The 12,927-nt window shown below is 38.7% G+C and overlaps 2 protein-coding genes across 16 annotated transcripts in view; one reads left to right on the forward strand and one right to left on the reverse strand.

The window, feature by feature from the left end:
• LOC134289921 (craniofacial development protein 2-like) overlaps window positions 1–10,708 on the reverse strand; it is a 53,202-nt gene extending 42,494 nt beyond the window's left edge. Inside the window, exons 1-2 of one of the 2 annotated variants that reach the window (XM_062856723.1) lie at window positions 7,879–10,708; window positions 7,381–7,787 (exon numbers count right to left, since the gene is read on the reverse strand). The gene's annotated coding sequence lies outside the window, so the exon portion shown is untranslated. Of the gene's footprint in view, window positions 1–7,380 lie in introns of both variants that reach the window. The other variant, XM_062856722.1, reaches the window with a different exon arrangement.
• LOC109425852 (plasma membrane calcium-transporting ATPase 1) overlaps window positions 1–12,927 on the forward strand; it is a 300,257-nt gene that overhangs the window by 189,793 nt on the left and 97,537 nt on the right. The window lies entirely within an intron of this gene.

Genomic DNA, 12,927 nt, shown 5'->3' on the forward strand with positions numbered 1-12,927 from the left:
TCTACTTAAAATTTTTTGAAGGTCGGCTTCGAAATCAGCACTAAATTGTGCTTCAAAAATTTTGGTCGTTGACAGAAGTTCACGATTTTCGTTTTATTTTGTAAACTTGTGTTACCAGAACACATAGGGTAATTCGCCAATTGTTGAACGGTTAGTACTGGCATTTTGGTTTTCGTTTGTTTTTCCGTGCATAATTCCACTTTAGTTGAAAAATAACCAGTGAACGTCTAGATCTACTTATCCCTTATACTGCCCATTGAATTTGTATTCCCTTAAATTCCATTTTCTAAGAGAAAATAGAACATTTATATGGGAAGTCTGTAACCCAAATGTTGAACGCTTCCTTAAGCTAGCTCATCCTAATGTTGGACGGTTCTCGCCAATTGTTGAACGGTTGAAGCTTTGTTCGTAATTGATGACGTATAACCCGACATCAACCTATCATTCACCTATTTTTATTTTGGCCACCAAACCCAACATAGACACGATAGTTACCCGATGTGGGCCCAACAGTGGTCCAACATTTGATAAAATTTGACCCGACTTTGATCTGACATCTGACATTTTTTCACTCTGGCGGACTTTTTTCCGGGTTTTTCGAGTTTTGTTCCCAGCTATTCCGAGCTAGTGACAATTCATTTAAATGACAAGGAATCGCACATTTGAAGAGAGCTCTAGTGGACTGAAATCGTTATAAACATGACAAGATGCAAAAATGACTGAAAAGATTTGTCTTTAAAAGCCCCTGAAACTCTCCTGGAAACCCATGGGACCCACTCAACCCCTAAGAACACACATGGAACGACCCTGAAATCCCTTGAAAACCCGTGGGTTGCTCCTGAGCCTCCTGGAACGCCTTGAAATACTCCTTGGACCCCCTTAACACTCTGAATTCCTCTTGAAAACCTCTGGAACGCCCTTGAAACTCATTGAAAACCACTGGAATCTTTCTGAATCCCACTGGAACACCCCTAGAACATCCCTGGAACGCCCTTGAAACCCCATGCAATGCACGGTTAGGTAAAGTGAAAAAAAATCTAGCAGTCATGGTCCTAACATCGTAGGTTATGCCAGTGTTCAACAATTGGATCATGGATGCATAATGATAGTGTGATAAGAAAAATATTTTTCCAAATTAAATTACAACGAAAATGTGATTTTAAACAATGGTAAACTGGTAATGACATCCTTCCATGTCTTGTAAATATGGTGTGCCTTTGATATTTGTGGTCGATTTGCCCGCAAAGCTTATTTCGTAATAGCAATTTCTTAAAATTAATTCTAAGAATTGTGCAGTTTTCGTGTCATCAGCGGTACAAAATTTTCAATAATTTTTTTTGACGTAAAATATGTATAATTTTGTAATTTAATTAGAGCAATATCGTTACCCACATGTATATGCATCTACATCATAAGTATACGTTGGATGAAAATTACTTAAGTAAGGTTTATAATAAAATATTCAGAAACTGTTCAACATTTGGGTAGTGTTCAACAATTAGCGAATTACCCTATTCCAAAATTGAAAAATAGGACGACACTAGATTTCGGTTTGGTAGATCTTTCACCGCAACGCAACCCATAAAGGCGATCTACCCACGCTACGGGCTCCGTTGAAGATCGAGCATCTTTTAAACCCCCTCAACCATTCATCCCACGGGTCGCTGCACGGGTCGCCTGACACCTTGGATTGGGGTTACCTGTTTGGTGGACCTTTACCCCCGGAACAGGTGGTCCGTAGTGCTATTCTAAGCCGGCAGCTACACGGGCAAAGTACAATGATACACTATGCCCAGGGAATCGAGAAAAATTTCCCGACCGGAACGGGAATCGAACCCGCCGTCTCCGGATTGGCGATCCATAGCCTTAACCACTAGGCTAACTGGAGACCCAGTTAACATCACCCCTAATTTATGGCACGTGCCTCTATAGCCGATCTACTGATAACGTCACTCCTAAGTCTTTGGAATCAAGGATCACAGGTATCTAGTCTGTGCTCTGGTCAATGTGCCTAGGCTTAAGCGCCTTTGCTCGCTCTATGAAATGAACTAAAACACTGATTTCTATGATGATGATGATTAACCTGGGCTTCGAGTCAAGTACAAGACACTGAAGACGACCTTACAGTTGAGGTCGAAATACGTAATCTGTCAAAGGATGCAAATTCTTAGTGGAATTCAAAGGAACCGTACTTAACCCGATTTTCTTTTTATTTACTGATTTCTAAATGTTGGGGAGCAGTGACGTAACAAAAACAAGTTCCTGGATTGTTTATGAACGTCGCTCCGAAAAAAAGGAAGAAAATAATTGTTTCAGGGGCTCGCTCGGGGTCACACCGACAGGATGGGCTCACCTGGGAAACGGGAATCGATCCTCGCTGGGAACACTGGATCGTCCTTTGCCGGGAACACGGAATCAATCCTCGCGATTCTTCACTCACTACTTTCACTACTACTGCTACTTCTCGGAATAATACTTCGCAAAATGTTTTTCACACAACTGTTTATTGATCTTGATATAACAATGGTTGTTAGGGGAATGAAAATTTCTTACGTGGGCCTGCGCCATGGCTTACTTGTCGGCAACAATACTATTATGTAGCCTGAAAAGATCTGGCTAAACTATGGATCTGACCATAAACTAAACCGTAGACTCGAGAGAGGGATGGAAGGGGTCTGGCTAAAGTCTACGCTCCATACAAATTTTCAAAATTGTGTATGGACAAAAGCCTACGAGGGGGGAGAGGTATCAGAAGGCCGGCTCCAGAGGCACGTTATCCTCCATTTGGGACATTTGTGGTGGGAGGGGACGTCTGAGATGACCAAAAATGAGTCTACGTAGTTTATAGACAGCACCTTATGTCGTTCCCACTGGCTTCCATACAATTCACCGCAACTATCAGCAGGGGTGCCTACTTGGTCAAATTATTGGGGGGAAAAGCCTGTTTTAACTGATTTTTTGTATGGGATAATTTAAAAATCATCAAATATCAGGGGGCAAAACCATGCTTGCCCACCCCCCCCCCCCCCCCCTACGTTGGCGCCTATGACTATTCGAAAGAGCAGCAAGTTACCTGTCTACTATTGTTTGCGAATTATAACCTCTCTAAGGGCAACGTTTGGGGCGAAAGCCAACCCTCAATCGACATAATTACTTTTTCAAGTTTTTTGGAACCAACTTTGGACAGGGAACTGGAAAATAATTGTTCATAAGATGGATCGTTTGAAAACAAGAGCAATTTGGTTTCAGAATTATTTTTTTCAATGTTCCTTAGGGTGTGTTTTCCTAACTTAACCCAACTAACGAATTCTCTATAACATCATGCAATATTTATTTTATTTCGAAGAAGTTTTTCGTACGAGTTTACAATCCAACATTTGTATAAGTTTCTAGATCTGTTTTGACTACAATGTACTACTGACCCGCAAGTGAAAATATAACCTGTAAAAATGCATAACTAGCAAAATGTAATATGTTATTAATAAATATTGATAATAGCTTGAATTATTTTTCCAAACTATATAACGCACCAAGTATCCTTGGCTCCGTAATGCTATCTGTTAACTGAGCTCAAATTATAATTGAGTTAACCAAATATTCTTGTATCAATTTAGATTTTACGCTACTATAAAGACAAACAGGCAATTCAGGATTGAGTGCATTTTTTAAAATAAAACTTAAATTGTAACTAAAAACAGGTCAGAAAGCTTTTAAAGCTTTAAAAAGCTTCAAAATTTTAATATTTTAAAAATTTTTAAATGTTCTATTTTTCCGTTTGGTGCTTTCTGGTGACCGTTCTCTTGCTAATCTTATATTTTGGTATAATTTTGCCCAGATCGCGGAAAGTTGTAGAATCTGTAATCTTTTAAATTGCTGTAAATGGTTAAAAATTAGCAATAATAACTCCTCTGTAAGAGTATAAAATAAAAAAAATGTAGTTTTCCGTTGCTATGAGACACATAAATAAGAAAAACTGGTTTACGTACTCATTTTGTATTTTATTTAGGTATTCCCGATAAATTATAATCCAAAAAAAAATGATAAAAATCCTTCAGATTCATGCTTTTGTTTTTGAAAAATCACATTTTTTATTGGTCGCCACCTTGGTCTCCACCTTCAAAATAGTAGGCTTCGGAAAATCCAAGAAATGTTGGCATTCCTGACCATAAAATTTGGTCCATTTACACCAATGTGCAAGGTATCACCTTTCTCTTATTGAAGATTTCCAGCTCAACGCACGAATCACGTAGACGTGACCTTTTTCAGATCTAATGGAATTTTGCTCATGAACGAGCTTCTAGTTGAAATGTTTTTCATGTTATTTGTTTTGCAGTATTCTTTGAAAACGATTTGTTGGATTGAAATGATGTTTTCGAAGATTTTTGAGGATATTCGAAGGACCTTTAGGAAAAAATACACTAAAAGTAATTTTCAACACCGATCTATGTTATTTTCCAAAAACCTTTCCCTTCGATTTTTTTAAATTATTTTTCTGTACGAAGCTGCCTTTCATCATCAAAATTTGTCAAATAACCCAGGATGGTCAAATGCTTCTAAAATTGATTCTACGTACAAGTTTCAATGAAAAACACTACCTAATAGTTATCTTACATCCATCCATTGAAATCTAGCGATTTCAAAAAATTAAAAATTGGAAAATAGTTGGACCTTGCTAAATTTATTCGAGACTGTCTCAAAATTCACATATCAAAAAAAAAAAAATTATTTTTTCGATCAAAACTGTAAAATAGTAAAAAAATCCCGAATATGATTTCACAAAATCTCATATTTTTTTTTTGAATTCGCTGTAACTGAAGTATAGTACAGTGTAGGAAAAAAATGTATAGTGTTATCTTTGGAGTTTGTATGTGACTTTCTAGCAGTTTCTCATATACCATATTCTAAGGGTCAGCTTCTAAAATTAGCTGTAGGCGCGATTGAATTTAGATATGACGAAATGAAATTTTCAACACTGTATTCAACATCATATAAGACTTTGTGTTGGCTGAGGAGGTACCTTACAAGAGGTCTGATTCGCTGCGCCAGACCGTGCCGTTTCTTTGCTTATAGTGTCTTTAGAAAAACCCATTACAGGTCGGACTCAATCATTCGTGAACTTTTTTTTTAATTACCCCGAATAATCGAGGCGCTTGTTTTTTTTTTAATTTCATTATCTTTTAGTATTGGGGAACATCGCTGATGTTTTCTGGAGATTCGTATTGGAATTAAAAAAAAAACTTCTGGAGGAATCCCAGAAGAAATTCTTGGACGAGTCCTTCCGAGAAGGATTTCTCGGAAGAGTGCCAGAATAAACTCTTTGAGGAATCTCAGAAGAAACGCTTGATAAAATTAACTTAGCTTAGCTTAGCTTAGCTTAGACTGACTGCACACATCTATGGTTGCTATTCCGTGATTGACCCGAACCAATGACAGTTGCACAATGAATCAACTGAATAATTGACTGGGAGTGATCAATATTCTCACTGTGCACGCTTCAGAGACTCTCTTTAACGGTACAATAACGGCGCCGGCCACGTCCTTGCAGTCAGGTTGGAAGAGGGAAGGAATATTAGTAACAACCTTTGTTAAGTGAAGGCCCGCGTTTACCGCTGCGACTCCACCAAAGGCTGCAGGAAGGAGTGTTTGTTAGTAGGAAAGGTATCGTTGGGTCTGGATTCACTTTGATAAGTAATATGACCTTCGTGTCATGCTGGTTGCCGCGCTATTGTTAGCTTTACGCGGAAAGCAAACAATCGATCACCCACGTCAGGTGGTCACTTAATAATTCGAATCGAACCGCGGAAGCTAGTCGCCAAAATTTAACTGTAAATGACACGACCGAACATGCAAGCTGACGCACTATTGTTCACTTCATATGAGAAGCAAACAACTGATCACCCACGTCAGGTGATCGGTCAGTGTTGCTACAAAAGACTCGACACAACGAAATGCTCATTTCCGAATAGGGAAAAAGAAAAAAAAAATCTCAGAAGGAACGCTTGATAAAATTCCAGAAAAACATTTGAAGGAATCATAGGAAGAATTTTAGGGAAATCTCCAAAAGGAGCTCCTGGAGCAATTTTATAAAAAAAAATCGTGTAAGAATTTCAGTAGAAACTTTTGAAAAAAAAAAACATGGAGCTCAATAGCTACTCCAGGAGAAATTTCAAAATTTAAACTCCAAATGAATTCCGATTCCCGGTAGAATTACTGAAGAAACTTCAAAAATAATCTGAAAAAAAAGACATCAGAAGAAGCTCTTAAAGAAATCCAGGTCCTGCCCCTTGGTCACTCTACCAACACTTTCCATCGAATTGCAAGAGTTAACCAAGCGGATTAGTCTGTGGGATTAGTACGAGATTTCCAGAAACATCCGAGGAGGGATTCCAGAAGGAACTATTACGGAAAACTTTAAAGTAGTTTTGGAGGAATTCCAAGAGATTTCATAGAAAAAACTACGCTAACGCTAATTCCAAGATATTTCATAGAAAAAATATTTGAGCTTTTCTAAAAGCCAAACTTCTGATGGAATTACTAGAGGAATGAGGAGGGAGTTAAAAAATATTTATCAAAATTCCGGATCTTTTTGAATATTTGTTTGCTTGAACAGCCAGAATAATAGGACAAAAAGTGTAGCAAAATTTTTTTTTGTAGTTTAGGAACTTCTAGATCAACTTTCTAGGTCATCTCATTTTGTAATTAGGCAAAATATTTGACAAAGAAAATTATACCGTTATTGACGACTGAAAATCGCAGACTGTATTGACAAAAACGGAGCACACCTGTAAAATTGGTGTCTAAGTTTGATTTATCACTGTCCCTATTAGGGAACGGTTTGCTTGACTTTCATATTATTATTGCCTACAATGGCCTGAATATAGGCAATCTATTAGCCAACTTTATTCCAGAGCACTACAAATGCTCAAATGACGAACAGGGATACATTTACTAGAAAAAGTCTAGACCAACATGTGAAAATGGCAGAACAACCATTGCACGCTTCAGCTTCTTCCGTCTCTCCTAGCCGCATTTCAATTTATTTATGCAATTTTTTCTCGTTATCAGATGGAGGGGATTCTGCTCTACCTGTTACTGGTCAGAGATTACATGACTAATGGGAAATAAGCTCAGGAGGACCTGGAGATGCAGAAATTTGAAATGGTTACGCCTTTTCAAATGTTAGTCTAGAAATATAACAAGATGTTTTTTACAATTATCTTTTTTATAACAAAATCAAATAAAAATCCGTAACATATTTTAAATATTTTCCTTACAAATATCGTTCAGTAGATGATTCCAACAGTACGAACAAAATCGAGTTTTCCGAAAATAGCTCCATTTTCAGCTGTTATCTCAACTCTGTTTTCCACTCTTACCTACCTCAAACTGGATCCATCCGTTCAATGAATCAAATCCACCAGACGGCGTGACAAGAGCACGGTACTTTCAACCATAGAGCCATCCCACTCGCAAAATTCCTCACGAAACTGTGCACACAGGTGGTCACTTATTCTCGCGAAGCATCCTTGTCTGCCACTACTGACTGCCTGTCTGCCTGCCTTCTCATCCACCGGGCAAACTCAGACCGTTTATCTATATAGCTGCCCCTCAGCTCTCATGTCCAATCGGTCATGTGCACCGCAATACAAGACTTCGCCTGCTAAATTAGCGTCACTAATTGATAGATTTCTTTCGAAACGAAACGGCTTACACGGTGTTTGGTGAAAAGTGAGGTGTCCGAAATATTTTCTCCTCCGAGACTTTTGCAGACAGTGTCACAGGACAAGCTGTTGACAGTGGAAAACAATTAGAATGAAAGTATTTTCGCGCGGTTGCATGTCTGTTGGAGCAGAACGTAGCAATCAGACAGGATCTTACCTCTTCTACCAGGAAAACCGATGAACTATGACAAACGGCAAGCTAGGGGATGTGTCACTTCAGCAAGAGTCTACAAGTACAATGACGCAAAAGTACGCAAGAAAGCTGTTTGCAGTGTATGCAGAGATGAAAAATCTCGAAGAGCTGAGCGGCGGTATCCTTAAAGACGGTGATGCTTATCTGCATAACCGTAAGCCGGTGGTTATTTTCAAGATCTCCATCACCACCGGCGCTGCGGATTTGCTGTCGCGTAATCAACAATCTCTCATCTCGTTGATGATGGACAGCAGCCGCAGATTTGGTGGAATGCTATTATACCTACCGACGAAATATTTTTCGACATTTTACAGCATGCGTATGTACGATGATAAAGTGAGAAAAGATATGTCAGTTGCGCTGTAATGTCTAGCACTGACGCTAGCTGGATGCGACGATTACCCAACCTTGAAGTAGGAAGTCATCTCAGGTTGTTTGTAGAATCATGGGTTCTCAAACTGTTTTCCGCCGCACACCTGTTTTGGGTCGAATATCGACGAAGGAAGAAACTAATTTTTTTTAAATAGATTTTGACATATTGTAGGTCCTTCTTTGGAATTGTTACATACCTTAGAAGATGTCCGGCCATTTGGCCGAATTTTAATCAACCAATCAGTCAATGACCATTAGAATTATTCCCTACTTTTAATCATAGGTTATCTTTCTAATTTCTTCTTTCAGAGATTGATTGACACTGAAACTGTTAATATTTTATCATACAATTTTGTAGAACAGTGGCATGATCACTTAAGTTCATTATTCATGTTTCGGCCAAACGGCATCCGACCAAACGGTATTCGGCCAAATGACCTTTTCAACCGCCTGTTTGGAATCAGAGAATATTCTAATGTTTTATTCTGGTGAAATTTATTAAAAAATACCTGGAAATACCGTTGGAGGAAGTTCTGTGGAAAATCTTTATATCTCTCTCTCTCTTCTTGGCGTAACGTCCTCACTGGGACAAAGCCTGCTCCTCAGCTTAGTGTTCTATGAGCACTTCCACAGTTATTAACTGAGAGCTTCCTCTGCCAATGACCATTTTGCATGTGTATATCGTGTGGCAGGCACGAAGATACTCTATGCCCAAGGAAGTCAAGGAAATTTCCTTTACGAAAAGATCCTGGACCGACCGGGAATCGGACCCGTCACCCTCAGCATGGTCATGCTGAATACCCGTGCGTTTACCGCCTCGGCTATATGGGCCGCTGAAATATCTTGTACCGACTATTCTAACCCTCCTAGCAGAAAACCTTCTTCGAATGAGTGTAATCAGTTTTGTACTTTCTAATTCCACCTTGTTTTGCTTATCTTTTGACAGATACGCGTATTTTGACTATCACTTGTTATTTTCCTCAGTTGTGAGTTATCCACTTGGAGTGGAATATAATTATCGGAACAAACTAAAGAACGGAGAATTGATTATTCTAGAAGTTCATTAAAATTTGCACCGAAACAACGTCACTAACAATCCTGAACTGCGAGGCCCAATCGAAGCAAAAAGTAGAGGTCGTTCAATTAAAAAAACGGCAGCAAATTTGTGGCTGCATAATTCATAACAACTTTTGATAGCAGAGTGGTTCTTCCCAAACGAAAATTTGCCGATCCTCCATAAATTTCTTTAAGAATTTCTCCAGAAATTTATTCAGGGATTCCTTCAGAAATTTCGTCAGGAGGGTTTTCTGAAGTTATTTCAAGGATTTCTGTAGTACTTCTTTCGGAGATTCCTCAATGATTTTCTTTTCGGATTCCCAGACTTTTCCTTCAGGGATTGCTTTCAAAGTTCCGTCAGAGGTTTCTCCTGGAGTTCATTCAGAAATTCATCCAGAAAATTCTTTAATGAATGCTCTATCAGAGATTGATTCTGGAAGTTCTTCAGTGGTTCAGGAATTTAGTTCATTCAAGAGTTTCTTCAAACATTCCTCTAGAAGTACTGGTAGAGGTTTCTCCTGGCTTTAATTCAAAGATTCCTCTTGAAGTTTTCAGGATTTTTTCTTGAATTCCGTAGTGAAGGGTTTATTCGGTAATTTCTTCAGTGATTCCTCCATTAATTCCAGAGTTCGTCCAGGATTTTTTCTAGGTATTCCCGAAGAGACTTCTCCTGGTATTCTTTGAGATTTTTCTTCTGAAGTTTTTTTCATGGATTTCTCCAGGAATTACAGATTTTTTCAGAGACTCCAGCGATTTCTCCAGGAACTTTTCAAGGATTTCACCTGCAGGCATTTTCCCAAGAACTCTTTGTGGGATTTTTTTTCTGTAAGTCCTTGAGAGCTTTTAAATTTCTTCAGGAATTCCTCCAGGAACTCATTCAGTGATTTCTAAAGGGATTCCTTTTTTGAATTCCTCCCGGAATTTCTTACAGTTTTTTTTTCATGGAAATCATTGAGGAATCTTTTTTGGAAATGCTGGAGAAATTTTGCCATGAACTCCTTCAGGAATGTCTTCTCAAATTCTCCTGGAACTACTTGAACCCGTTGGAGACGGCATTTTTACCCTCGCTAGTCAAGAACACGTAAAAGGGCCCATATAGCCGAGGCGGTAAACGCACGGGTATTCAGCATGACCATGCTGAGGGTGACGGGTTCGACTCCCGGTCGGTCCAGGATCTTTTCGTAAAGGAAATTTCCTTGACTTCCTTGGGCATAGAGTATCTTCGTGCCTGCCACACGATATACGCATGCAAAATGGTCGTTGGCAGAGGAAGCTCTCAGTTAATAACTGTGGATGTGCTCATAGAACACTAAGCTGAGAAGCAGGCTGTGTCCCAATGAGGACGTTACGCCAAGAAGAGAGAGAGAGAGTCAAGAACACGTTTGCGTTTGTAATGGTCGATTTTCTCGGCTGGGCACATACGACCCATCCGTCCCCAAAGAGTTAAGAAATTCTCTAGGAATTCTTTCATGGATTTTTCTAGGAACTCTTCAGGGATTCCTCCAAGAATTCCTGCAGGGATTTCTCCTTGAATTTTTGTGCTTTTTTATGGAATTTCTTCATGGATTTTTTATTAAATTGTGAGCATGAGCATGAGCATGAGATGACCGTGCAATTCGTAGTTGCTACTCCGTTACTGACCAGAACAGTCAACATTGCACAGGGAACCAAATGGATGGGGCCTGGGTGTAGCTTTCCATCCTCAATGTGCAATTTTGAAGGTTCAAAACTTTAAATTGTCAGTACCGGCGCCGGCCACGTCCTTACGGTCATTGAGGAAGGGAAGGAATGTTGGTGTGACATCCGTTGCTACTAGAGACCGTGTGTACCTCCGCATCCCCACGGTTGTCACAGGAAGGAAGTTTGTTAGTGGGAAGGGAAGGGATAGAAAGTTACATAGATCTGGATTCACATTGGTAAGTGATGTGAGCTATGCAACCCTTGATATGATTTAGTCTTCCGCCAGCCGGCTGTCGGAAGAATACAATAATGTTATTGTATGTTTGTGTATTAAATTTAATTATATACCGGGTATGAATAATTTTTAAACCACGTTTATGTCGGATCAACTCGTAATAACGCACGTTTTAAGCTTATCGTTTCTCAGTTAGAAAATAAACTGTATGCAATTCCGTTTAGTGTTACTACCAATGCTGAAAAACCGGAAACCGCGCCGTAGCTTTACGAGAAAACTGGACAACTAAACAACTAGAATCGTTGCTTTTGAGTTTCATCTATGTTCTTGTATTTTTTTTTCGCGTTCCCGTGTTAATAAGATTGCGGATAATAAAACCGTTGTACATATTTATTATCCGCGAATGTTTGCAACGCGTAATATAAGTTGAAGGTGTGATGAACAAAAATACATTATCGTAAATGTTCGAAAAAGAAATCGAATTATGGAGCTCGGCACGAATAAATCGACGCGGAAAACGTGGTCTACTTGTCACTGTATCGTACGGTAATCTTGACCTCTCTAAAGAAAGATATACTTCGTCGTTTTGATCGCTGATTGCCTGCTTGTAAATCTGAAATAGAAGAAAGTTTTAAATTGTGATACGTTCTCCACTGTTATATTTTTGTAAATTGTTATTTATATATAGGTTAAATTTACCTCCATCCCTCTGAAACACACGGTATGTGTATTAGCAGTAAAAAATAAATAGAATAAAAAATAAATAGAATAAATAAATAAATAAATAAATAGTGTAAAATAGTACACCAAATCTTGATCCTGGAATGATCCTGAATTTAAATAAACCAGGCTGGAAAATAGCAAGATCAAAACTTGAAATGGTTGATCTTACACCGTAACGCACCATTCCAAGGTGATCTACCCACGTTACGGGTCATTCAGGGATTTTTTATTAAATTGTAAACTAAAAGAGCTCTTCCCGTGATTTATCCAGAAATTATTTGTGGGATTCTTCGTGGATTCCTTTACGATTTTTTTTAAATATATCTAGAAATTTCTTCAGAGATTTTTTCTGGAATTTTTGAGGACTTTCTCTTCCAAGGATTCCTACAGGAACTCCTTCAGACGTTTGTCCTCAAATCCAGGGATTTCACCAGCAATTCCATCATAACTTTCTAAAGGAACTCCTAGAGGGACTCCTCCTCGAACTCTTTCTGAGATTCCACCAGGAATTTCTTGAAGTATTTCACTAGGAATTTCTTCAATAATTCCTCTTGGAGATATTCACCCATAGTTCCTTGAGAAGTTTTTTTTCTGCTATTTCTCGAGGGATTCTTCCAGGAACTTCTTCAGAGATTTCTCCAGGAGTTCATTCAAGGAGTTATACTGCAATAGCTGCGAATATTTCTTCTTGAATATCCTTCATGGTTTTTTGTTTCTGGAATACTTTAAGAGTTTTCTCCTGAAATTACTGGAGACATTTTTCCTGTAATTACTTTAAATATTTTTCAGAAACATCCGCAGGGACTGCTTCAGGAACTCCCTCAGAGAATTCTCCAGGAACTCATATTATTATTATTACTTTATTATAGAGCTTTTCAGCCATTGGATGATTCATCTCAGAGAACTCATACAGGGGTTCCTCCGGGAACTCTCTTAGAGATTCTTCG

Source organism: Aedes albopictus, chromosome 3, assembly GCF_035046485.1.
Source record: "Aedes albopictus strain Foshan chromosome 3, AalbF5, whole genome shotgun sequence".
NCBI lineage: Eukaryota > Metazoa > Arthropoda > Insecta > Diptera > Culicidae > Aedes > Aedes albopictus.